Consider the following 12,417-nt stretch of genomic DNA (forward strand, 5'->3'; position numbering starts at 1 on the left):
AGATTAACACAACTGTAAAATGAAATTTCAATACTGATTTTTTTTTAATTGAAAATCATTTTAAAACATTGTTTAATGACATGCATTAAGAATTTTTTTTATTTATAGTAAAATATCAAAAACTAAAAATTAACAACATATGTAAGGGAAAAAATTAAAAACAACACCACATTGACTTTAAAATGTAACTCATAGATGGTATATTTCAGTTGAAACCTGTTCAGGAAATACATATTGACATATGGAAAAAAAAAAAAAAAACGGAGAATACATTGTTTAACTACAGAAGTGAAATATTAAACTATCAAAAGATGATGGTGGGCATTAATTGTTTAAATGTGCTTATGTCTGTATCTTAAAATAGAATACTGAATTATGAATTTTGTGAAATATTATGAGCACATTAATGGTTTGAAATTGAAAATAAATATATTTATATATGTTTACAAATATGTCACTGAAGATCAAAATTGATTCATTCTATTTGTAAATATCTTGAAATTATTTAGAATAAAAATTCTGTAATTCAAAAAATCATGCTAAAAGAACTGTTATATTATTAACATAATTTTATTGTGTTAAAAATGTGTTCTTTTCTAAATATATAATTCTTTTTTCTTTTTTAAATTTCAGTTTTCATTTTTACTTATATTATTTATTTTATATACTAGTGACATTATATATATATATATATATATATATAATATACACTGCTAGAAATGTTTATTTCTTTGTATGCATCGAACTTTTAAAAAGAACATATATCATTTTCAAATATTTATCTTATGAATAAAAAAAAATATAAGCTATTTATCAGTTATAATTTTCCATAAGCTTGTGATCAAAAGTATTATTTCAATTTTCTCTTAAACTTTAAAATATTCCTTCATTAAATACCATAAATTATTTTTTAGTGAATATCAGATTAAATTATGTTGCTCACTTAATTATTCATATCTAATTGTTACTACCCGAGAATCTTCTGCAAATAACAGAAAGTGAATGGCATTTAATATGCTGCTGTAATTTCCAGAGCAGGTCTTAGTGTTAATTGTCTATGATTACCATTTTTTTTATCTATAAAATCTGTAATTCTGCATTTGTTGATTCTGTTGTTGCAGACTATAAGTTTAAAATTAATCAGTTTAAAATGCATTAAAAAAACTTATTGTTAACTAAGCAAATAATGTGTGCAGAAATTTTTAAGGAAATTTCTGCTTAACTTAGAAATATTTATTTTTGTTAATGAAACCACTTTTTTGTTGTTGTTGTGCAATGAAACCAAAAATCGGAATTTCAATTACAGATTTTATTTTCTTTAATTCTTAAAAATATGGATGCTACAATGGTTTGACGTATATTGTACAGGTTTTATTCCTTGAAAAGTATGCAATACACATAAACTATTTAATTGTACAGTTAATATGTTGTCTATTTATGTGTGTACATAATTAACGTAATCAAGTTTTAAATCTATGTGTAAGGTACCAAACCAATGCAATTCTTTCACCAAAGATTCATTCTACAATTTTGTTTTCTGCTTTGTTATGTCCCCCCCCCCTTCATGTTCTGCTGATTTAAATGTGAGTTATTATAAATATTTCTAGTAGTGCTAAGTCTGTGAAGTTTATCCATGATTCATACAGTGTTGAATATGCTTATTTTATCAGATTGTATTTTAAATTATATAATAGTTTTTAATTTTTACATTATATATATATTTAAATCTTTATAATTGTATTTTGTATATAATTATATTTCTTCTATTCCTTGTAGATTTTTATGCTTTATTTCCCTGTGATTTTTTAAATAATTTTTTTTAGTCATGCAGTTTTATTAAGGTGATGTATTTGTATTTGGCAGCTCAAATTTGAGTTATGTTTAAGATCTGTAAGTTGACTGAGAATGTCATATTCAATTCAAATGCCTGTGTATCGCACAAAACTGTTTTATTCTTTTTTCCAAATATCCATATATGTACCTATCTAGTCAAATAAAAATATTTGTAATAAACATAAAAAATATTTAATCAAATTCTTAAAAAGTATCACTGTTTATAATTGATTTAAGTATTTTAAATGATTTTATTCATTATTTGTCATTTATTATTCAGGCATTTTATTCTTTCATATAGATTGCTAGATTGCACAAAAACAATAAGGCATTTATGTACTAAGGTTTTTTTTTTTTTTTTTTTTTAAGTTTTAGCTGCATTTGCACAAAATTTCTTATATATAGTCAAAAGTTTTTTTTGTTTTTTTTAACTATATAAACTGGCAAGCTATTTGTAAATTGTGACATGCATTGTAAAAAAGAAGAAAGTTTTCAAAACATTCTGCGAGACAGATTATTAAACTGTAACGTAACATAATTAAACATAATAAGTGCTCTTTAAGAAAGAATTTTTCAAGCTGTTGTTTTGATTTTAACTAGAAATTTATTAAAATATAACATTTTCCCTTTATAATTTCAAAGCTTACTATTGTATACAAACCATCTGTATGCCATTTTAAAATTAGAATAATAATAATAACTTCTCAGTGATGCCAGTTTTGTTTCCTTACAAATGTTTTCTCTAATCTTTATACATTCTTAATTGTACTTTTTTATTATATTTTACAACAAAAAAATGCTCTTCGTTATTTTAGTAATTGTATCTATACTTATGTGCATTGCAACAATATTAAATACATTTTTTATATGTAAGTTGTTGCTACTTTATAATTAAGAATGGATTTTAAAGATAAAAATAGATGAATAAAGCTTAAAATATTATCATGCTTCGATGTTTCAGATTAGAGGTTGAATCTCTTTTTATTTTTTGTCCTGTTTTCAGTCAATTATATACATATATATATGTATAAATACATATTTTATATTTATTATAAATACGTATATATTATATTGATGTGTGGCACTTTTGTATATTTATATAAAAACTGAATATGAGCTATTGAAAATTCTTTTAGCATTTTATCGTAACTCTGGAAACTTTAATTTTATTATTTATGAAATAATGAGTTTAACAGGTGTAGCAAAAAAATAGCTAACATCCAATGAAAGAGAGATTTTAAATGAAATTGTTTGGACTTATAACTACTTTAAGTATGGTTGAATTAAATAAACCTAGTTACAAAAGTAATGCATAGTGTGTTATTTTGCAATAGATCTTTAATGTTTACTAATTCTTTCCATGTTTATTTTCTCCTTTTAATTTATAATTTGATGCACTTAATTGAATTATATTTTCTACCTAAAAATAAGCCTGATTATCTAAATTATAAAGTTATTGTTACAAGTTAAAAATAAATCCGCATGAAAAAATATTGTGTTTAATACGTTTTATGTAATGTCATGCCTTTATATACAAATTTCCTCTCCCTTTCTAATCCATCTCTATTCATAAAAAATACACAAATTTTTTGCATTTCTATAGTTTTTATTTTTTCATTGCATGAGTTTTTGCTTTATTTTCTTTCAAAATTTTACTTAGAATTATTTGTATTTGAAAGGAATATATATTATTTTTAATTATTGGACTACTTTGTATAAATTAGCTTTATTTCATTTGACATAAATAATTATTATAATTCCTAAATTGCAGTTATTTTAATTATTCATTTCAGCAAATTTCATAATAAAAATTTAATTGTGAAAATATGCTTTATGTTTTTGCTCATTGTTTTTTGTTTTGTTTTTTGTCGTATATAATTTTATTTCTCTATTTCTGACAAGTTTTTAGTGATGCACTTTTTTATGATGTTTATACACCAAACTATTCCAGGTATCCCGACATGTAATGTGCAGTAGAAAGATATATCTAGTCTTATGTTTAAGGCTATGTTGTAAATGAAGCAACTTCTTATATATATATACAAATTTACGTATTTATATCTGTACATTAAAATAATTTAATCACATTTTGTGTCTTTTATATATTTATTACTGTTGTTTGTCACCGATGGTTAAACAATAATTAGAGACCTATTATAAAAGGCAAAAACGTAACGTTTTTTGTTTGTTTGTTTTTGTAAAATACAATTCATATAGCCAATTTGTTTGTTTGAGGGGGATTTAGGGATTTTTAGCTACAAAGGCTGATATAGCCAAATTATTATTATTTGTATTATGCGTGAACCGCTGCCACCGAATGCGGCTATTATCTTTTAAACTATTAGCATAAAAAGAATATTGATTAGTCTTTTGTTTAACTGAACAAGATTAATTTTGAGTTGTAATCATTTACATTAATTATGGAATTCTGCTGCTACAGTCTTATTTCTCTTTTCTGCTAGTATCAGAATTAAAAAGATTCTGTTTTTTTTTTTTTTTTTCTTTCTTTTTTTTTCTCAAAAGTGTCGCCATTGCTCAAACCGGGTGCTTCCATTTTGTTTGTTTATTTAGCATCAAATCACTTAAATTAGTGGGAATAATATCCCACATTATTTAATTAGTAAAAACAATCTAAATGCAATAAATTACAAATGGTAATTTAATATTTAAGTAACAAATTCTTTAATTGTTTTTTGTTTATTTTTTATCAAAATTTAAATCTAGGGAAAAGCTATTTGTAGGAAAGCCATTTAAATCTAGGAAAAGCTAATTTGCTATAAAAATTGAGAGAAATCGTTTTCTGTTTTAAAATATAATTCTTTGCTGAATGGGGTGAGTCAACTGTCTTGCTTATTCATTTAAAATAATATTACCAAAAAATTATACACAAAAGCAAAAAAAAAGTGATATTTTGCTGCTTTTCAATATACCTTTCTATGTTAGCAAAATTTTACTCTCATTTTTTTTTCATTTCTTTTATTACCTATTAAAAATATAAATTTAATCTAATTCAATAGGCGCTTTTTTACATCTTTCTAAAATTTAATTTTATTTATTTGGCATTAATATTTGCTATAATTTTCTTTCAGAAATATTTATTTACCTTTATTTTCTTTATCAGAAAATGCATTTAACACGAACACGCTATTCCGTCTTCAGGTTATAGGAAGATGATAATCTTTATTTTAGCTCGTACAGAAAGAATATAAAATTTTCCTTTAGTAGTTCCTCTGTTTATAATAAAATTTATTACAATTCAAACATTTAGCAATTTATGAACTCCAGCCCATTTTTATGTTCTCTTGTAACGAAGTACATCAAGAGAAAATATTTTCATCGTCAACCCATCATTTAGACTAATCGCATCATCTCAGACTCCCTGAATTCGTAAAGGACAGTTTGGGAATTGAGTCTGCTCATATGAATAATACGATATCTCAAAAACGCCTTGAGTTGTATAGATGAAATTTGGTGTATGTTCTTCATTGAATCTGTAGATTTCTATCAAATTTTAACGAAACCAGACTTAAAAATCTATCTGTCTGTCCGAGAACAAGTGAACACGAAAACTACGAAACGTGAATAGCTGTATGAATTAAATTTTGTACACAAAATAAGCATCTAAAGTGTAAATACTTATTGGATTTAGATTTAAATATTTCTAAGAATGGAGTATCTGTTGGTCTGTACTTCTGAATGCATTAAACGCGATGGTCACGACTCCGATGAATATAATCTGGTGTTTGGTTTTGATAAAACTGTAATTCTATTTCAATTTTTCAGTCCGTTGAAAAAAAAAAGGGGGAGGGGGCATTTCAGTTTTTTTACTATGTTATAAAGCGTAAAACTCTTATGTGCGGGCGTCTGAAAATAAAAATTTGAGCATTTGTAACGTTCATGGCCTTGTCCAAGTCCACGACTTTTTGAGGAGAGTTAGGACATCTTTAGTAGCTAGTATACTAGAAAATCTCGAGAAGACCACTCTCGTTGATTAAATTCAATAAGTTTCCATTTTAAAAAAATTAAAGAAAGAAAAGCAAAAATGATATATTTATTAAGAATATTCTTTTTTAAATTTTTGCTCATATTTCATATGAAATTCGAATGCTTCTGGACACTCGGATGTCCACTGGTTGGATGGACACTGGTATGTCCATCCGATTTAGAAGGACGCAAAGATCGAAGGAAATCACTGTCACTTTATTCTTTTACTTTATTTCTTTTAAAGTGTAACTTAAAAAATAAAAATGAAGGGCAGTAAAGAATTATATCTTATTTTTATCTGTTCGATTATATATATATGTATCGAAGATGAAGAAATTGAGCGAAGATATATAATGTAATAATTTCGTAATTGATATGCTCTGATTTCACTATATTTGTAATTTCACAGTTGTACAAACTCTTATTTTTCTCGCCGAATTAAGCCACTGCGATTGCAAACTCTTTTCTAAAACTTTATAAGCTTAGAATACTTTCTCACTGCCTTTCTTTCCTATTTCCTGCCTTCAAATTTGTATGCTACAACGCGCTCACCAGGTCAATGATCTTGATAGAAAATTGAACTATTTCCTTACAATTAAAAAAGAATAAAAATCATTAAGGAACTCCATGACAGTTGTTTATATATATATATATATTTATATATATATATATATATATATATATATATATATTTTAAACTCTTAATTTAACCAAATTAATTTCCAAAACTTTATCTTAATTTAGCACATAGTAAAATATTCTCTTATTTTCTGATCTCATTCCACGTATCGAGTGAAAGTGATACATCCGCTGCCCTTCTCAAGGTCATCACATGTATTCAATTGGCGCGTGGCCGGAAATCCCTTGTTATATAAGACTAGTGATCATTTGTTGCATTCCTTTCTTCTGCTTTTGTGCTTATATATATATATATATATATATATATATATATATATATATATATATATATATAGTGTAACCAATCTAAAGTAAGAAAAAGTTTGAAAACGAAACTAAAATGAAAACGAAACAAAACAGTTTCGCAATCGCAACTAAAATTTATTACCTATTTAAACTAAAACCAAAAAGGAACTTCATAGTATTTAGAGAGCGCAAATGCAGCTACTTCTAAAACACAGATGAATTGATACAAAAGTATTAGAATCAAGTTAATAGGAAAAACAAAAATCAAATAAAAATTAAACCAAAAAAATTATTAAAAAAAGAATCCGGCCTGAAGACTTTTTCAAGGGTAACCCTCAGGCAGGGATTCAAATAAAGGGATTTTTTCTGTGAGGACATACAGACTTTGTCTAATAATGATTCCTTGTGACCCGAAAATCCCCTGAAATTATGCTCAAGAGATATACCATTTTAACAGAAAGGAAATACAAAATAACAAATTAGAAAAAAAGAACCACAACAAAGTAAAAATACAATAAAAACAAAAACAGCATTAAAATTAAAATTAAAAACGAAAAAGCCAGATTAATCCTTTGGCTTAAATAAAAATAGAACTTTACTTGCATATTGGATCACTCAATAGATGGCGCTGGGTGCCTACCTCTGTTTACATATTTTACCGTTAACTTTTTTAAAAACAGGAAATCACAATCGATTGTTTAAAGTTTCCTTGACTGTTGGATGGTATATTCTGGCTTTTTCGTTTTTGTTTTTATTGTTATTGTTTTTATTGTATTTTTACTTTGTTGTGGTTCTTTTTTTCTAATTTGTTATTTTGTATTTCCTTTCTGTTAAAATGGTATATCTCTTGAGCATAATTTCAGGGGATTTTCGGGTCACGAGGAATCATTATTAGACAAAGTCTGTATGTCCTCACAGAAAAAATCCCTTTATTTGAATCCCTGCCTGAGGGTTACCCTTGAAAAAGTCTTCAGGCCGGATTCTTTTTTTAATATTTTTTTAATAATTTTTTGGTTTAATTTTTATTTGATTTTTGTTTTTCCTATTAACTTGATTCTAATACTTTTATATATATATATATATAAAGATATCACAAAATAAGCTTGAAGATAAAGTTGGAAACTCAAACAAGTTTATCCATGCTACTTTCTTTTCATCAGTAGAATTCACCGAGGAGGGGCATCGAAATATTTCAGCGTCTGTGGCTTTATATTATCAAAATCCGCCACTGGTTAAAGAAAAGTGCAGAGCGAAAAGATCAGAAAATTATTTCGGAGTACAATGCAAATTTCTTACAAGGCAATTGTTTGTTTTCTTCGATGATCCACAGAGTTTTTCCTCCTACATTTATTAGAAATGATACTATGAAGAAATGTGCCCGGAAAATCATTCAAAACAATATAATACTTTAAATAAAGAAAAAAAGTCTAACTTTTAAATTAATGTTTCAATTGCCCTGAGTCACCATTACGATTATCTGTAGACTAATTTCATAGGGTAAGTATAAATATATTTGTCAGAACACCACAAATACAAAGGCGGTGGCAGAAGATTGCCGAAAGAGGGGCGGGGGCACAATTTCTCTAATTTGGCTTAAAAATAATTCATAATAATTAGTTTTTGCATTTAATTAAATGGAATTAAATATTATTTAGCTCCTTTTTTTTATTCAAATACTGACCTTTTCTTTCATTGTTAAAAATTTGCAAAGATATCAGTAAAAAAATTATTTCAACTTTTTTTTTTACTTTCCGTCAAAAGATTGTCGATATTTTTTATGAGACTCTTGAGATTCACTTGCACTAAAATCTAATTTAGGAAAAAATATATCATTGCCCCAAATACCTTTATATTATCTTAGGAATGAAAATAATAACAATTGTCCCAAATTAGATGTGCCATCTAATTAGGAAATTAAGTAAATTCTTATGTCAAGAAGTTAATATATTGCAATGCAATGTGATAAATGTCGAGGAAGCTAAATCTTCATATTTTCAGATTTTAAAAGATCGTTCATCAAGCTTATAATTTCCATTACTTTTGGAAATATATCCTACTAGGTGAATAAGCTATCTCATTCTGTCGAAAATTTCTGGACGGCCGAATATGAACTGAATGAGATGGAATTCCTCAGATTTATAGACATCTTACTCAAATGTCTTTCATTCAGCTTATAATTTGTATTACTTTTGGCAGAACAACCGACAAAGTGGCAAATGAGGAAGAAGTCGTATTTTTGTTGATTAATCTTTGTCTTTCGATAGATGTTATCATAAGATGATGAAAGATGTTTTCTAAGATTTTATCAGTTGTGGGAAGTTGTGGGAAAACAAATTGTTTTCTCCTAGTATTAACGAATTGCCATTAACTGTAACTTGTATTGCTCCCTTTCTGATTCTCTCCCCCTTCCCCAGTTCTAAATTTCATAGTAAATTAATGACAAGATTCTGATTCCCCAAATGTATTGACAAAATTAATTTAAGGTTAAGTTAAAATACTCTGCTGGACAGTTTTCTGAAAGAATAAAGGGGTATAGAAGCTTGCGAGCTCAGGGTCTTGGTACTCCTCGAACGTTCCATCCTCGATGTCATAGACATTCAATCCTTTGACTGATTTGGTTCCAAATTTATTGCGGTTCTATATTTTATATGTTAAACTTACGTATCAAATTTATCAGTCTTGTTCTTTACGTCTTGTAGTTATCGTGTTCGCTGTACTCGACCTCGCTGTTCAGACCTACTTTGACTGAATGGACTTTATTCAAAATTTGATAGAAATCTACAAATTTTTCTCCGCCTAACTCAACGAATCTTTGAATTATTGTTTTCACAGGCAGACAGAGTGATAGACTTAATTCCAAAGAGTATTTTTCATATTCAAGGGGGTTTGAAAAGCCGAGAACCGGGAAAATATCGAATACGAACTTTTTAAACCATTACAATATTTTCTCTTTTTCACATATTTCTTAAAAGAGAAAGTAAAAATTAATATTGATTTTGTATGATTTTCTTCGCGGCTGGTAAACTTATTTGGTATACTACTAAGATATGTTTCCGTACAAATGTTGAAAGTGGGACACTTCAGATAAAAAACATTAATATGAGAAGAAAAGTTTAAATTAATAGATTTTAATAATAAGACTTATGAAGTGAACTGTTAAACGTTTTGTTAACGATTAAGAGTAATTAAAAAAATGTAAATCTGGAAAACTTATTTTTCATTTTTTTTTCAATTTAAAGTAATTTTTCGGTATTCCACTTATTATATAGTATAGAAATAATTGGCAAAAATTTCCAATTAATATCTGCATTATTTTTTTAAAAAATTTAGTACTTCTTTATAAAGCAGAATTCCTGGGGGGAAAAAAAAATTCTGATCTAAATGTATTGTTTTCGATTTCAACTGGTATCATAAAGGGATGTTTTCAAAAAAGAGTTGAGGAGTAAATTTGAAATAGATAGAAAAAAAAAATGTTTATGATTTATGGTTTTTGAAAAAAAAAATTGAAATGTTTGCGATTGTGACGATCATCGAGAAATTAGTTCAGATTTATAATTAAGGCAGAATGTTAATTTCAAAATCAAATTTCCCCATCTTTTTCTGAAAATTGTTATGCATTTTTTTCATTTCAAAGTACAATTCGACGGGACTGAAAGAGAGAGAAACAATGAAATTAGAAAGTTTGCTGTAAACGAAGCTATTAAAATTAAATTATAAAAAAAAATAATCATGATTTTTTTTTGTACGCTATTGTCCTATTTTTATGATCATTCGCTTAGCTCATCTTGTTTTTGTGATCAAGAACATGTTTGAAGAAATTGTATGCAAAGAATTTCACGTTTATTATATTATCCCTACGAATGCATTCAAATAACAATATTTCACGTCTATTGCGGATATTTATAATCAGCAATCTTTGTTTATAGAATTCGCTCCATCAGCTCTATTTTTAGGGCAGTAACCTTGATAATTTGAGAAACCGTTGGTGAATTTTCAGTCACAGGAAAAACTTTGCTCTTGTTGACAGATCCTTTAAGCTTTGAAGATCTTAACAATCAATTCGCAAAAAGTCATTAATGGATTAGCTGGAAAAATTCTACTTTGGAAAAAAAATTTATCAAAAAATATGTTTGGTGTGGATTTATTCGAATGAATGTGGAATGACATTCGAATGAAAAGGAGAACATTCTCACAAAAATAGTCACGAAGTAGCATAATCCATTTCTGGAGTGTACTGCTTCAAAAAATATGATTTCTCGTAATCAAAAAAACGAGTCAAATTTTTCAAAATAGTAAATATGAAGAATCTATTGGCTGTTTTCTCTTACTTCTTGGATTAATAGAAGACAAGATATCATAATTGCATGTCTTTAAACCTAGATGATTATTACTCCTGTTCTGTTAAATGGATTTGGTCAACAAATTAATCCTCATTGTCAATTCTGCAATTTTGAAAATAGCATTGAGAACATTATCTTGTTCTATTCCAAATATGCAATCCACAAATCAAACATCATTTGTCCAAAACTTATTTTCGATCAGCCGTCTTATGCGTCATTCTACTTTTATTCAAGAAGCTATTTCTGATAAGCGGTAGCTCCGGTTCTTCCTACAGTCACTGAAGTCTTTTGACATTTATTTCATATTTAAATCAATCCAATTTTCATCATATTTAAATCAATCAAAGATACTGCTCGTGATTAATGAATGTCAGCGTATACAAAACACAAAAAGATGAGATAAAGCAGTAAAAATGAAATAAAAAAGTAATATTGAGTTTAGGAACAATATAAAAATAATTTTCATTGTTTATTATTCTTCATTTCATTCGCTATCTCGCCATATCAGAGAAGAAAAATTCCTCCCAAAAGAAATGATCTGAAAAATGAATAGTTGAACTCATTCAGAACTAAAAAACATCAATCAATAAAGGTATTTAGATTGTTTTTCTTTTAAATTAGAGTAAAAATTCATAATAAACTCGAAAATTTAGAAAAAGATAATGGAATTTGAATGCCCAATGAAAAGATTTTTTTCAATTTTTCTAGAAAAGTGACAAATATTTAAAAATTTCTTCCCTTATTTTATTATATTGAATTTTAAAATTAGAATTTCAAAATGCATTGAATCATCAATACTTTTATCTATGCGTCAACTTTCATGCTAAATGCGGTAGATTGCACACAGCAGACACACATACTAACACTATTTTATAGATACAGATTTATGTCACAAATTTATATTAAAATACAAACTTCCATTATTAATTAATGAGAATTACAAAATATAATGAAAACGTTTATTAAAAAAATTAATACTGATTAAAATTTTTAATAACTGCTTTCAATTAAAATATTAAATAATTTGATAAATAGGTGATTTTAAATATAATTTCAAATATTTAATAATATTTTTGGCTTTTGTGTAATTAGCTGTTTTAGATTTATTATTTATTGGGTAGTTTACAATATATTTATTAAATAATGAAGCATACTCCTAAGATTTTTCACTGTACATACTGTAACATATGTTCTTTAGTAATTTTTACAAAAAGATTAACTAGCATCTAATTATTGTCTTTATTTATTTTTTGCATATATCTACAGTTATTGTTTAAATACAAAGCAGAAAATGTCTTTAGAAAGGATAGCTAATCAAATAACGTTACATTAATGA

Source organism: Argiope bruennichi, chromosome 3 (genome assembly GCF_947563725.1).
Source record: "Argiope bruennichi chromosome 3, qqArgBrue1.1, whole genome shotgun sequence".
NCBI lineage: Eukaryota > Metazoa > Arthropoda > Arachnida > Araneae > Araneidae > Argiope > Argiope bruennichi.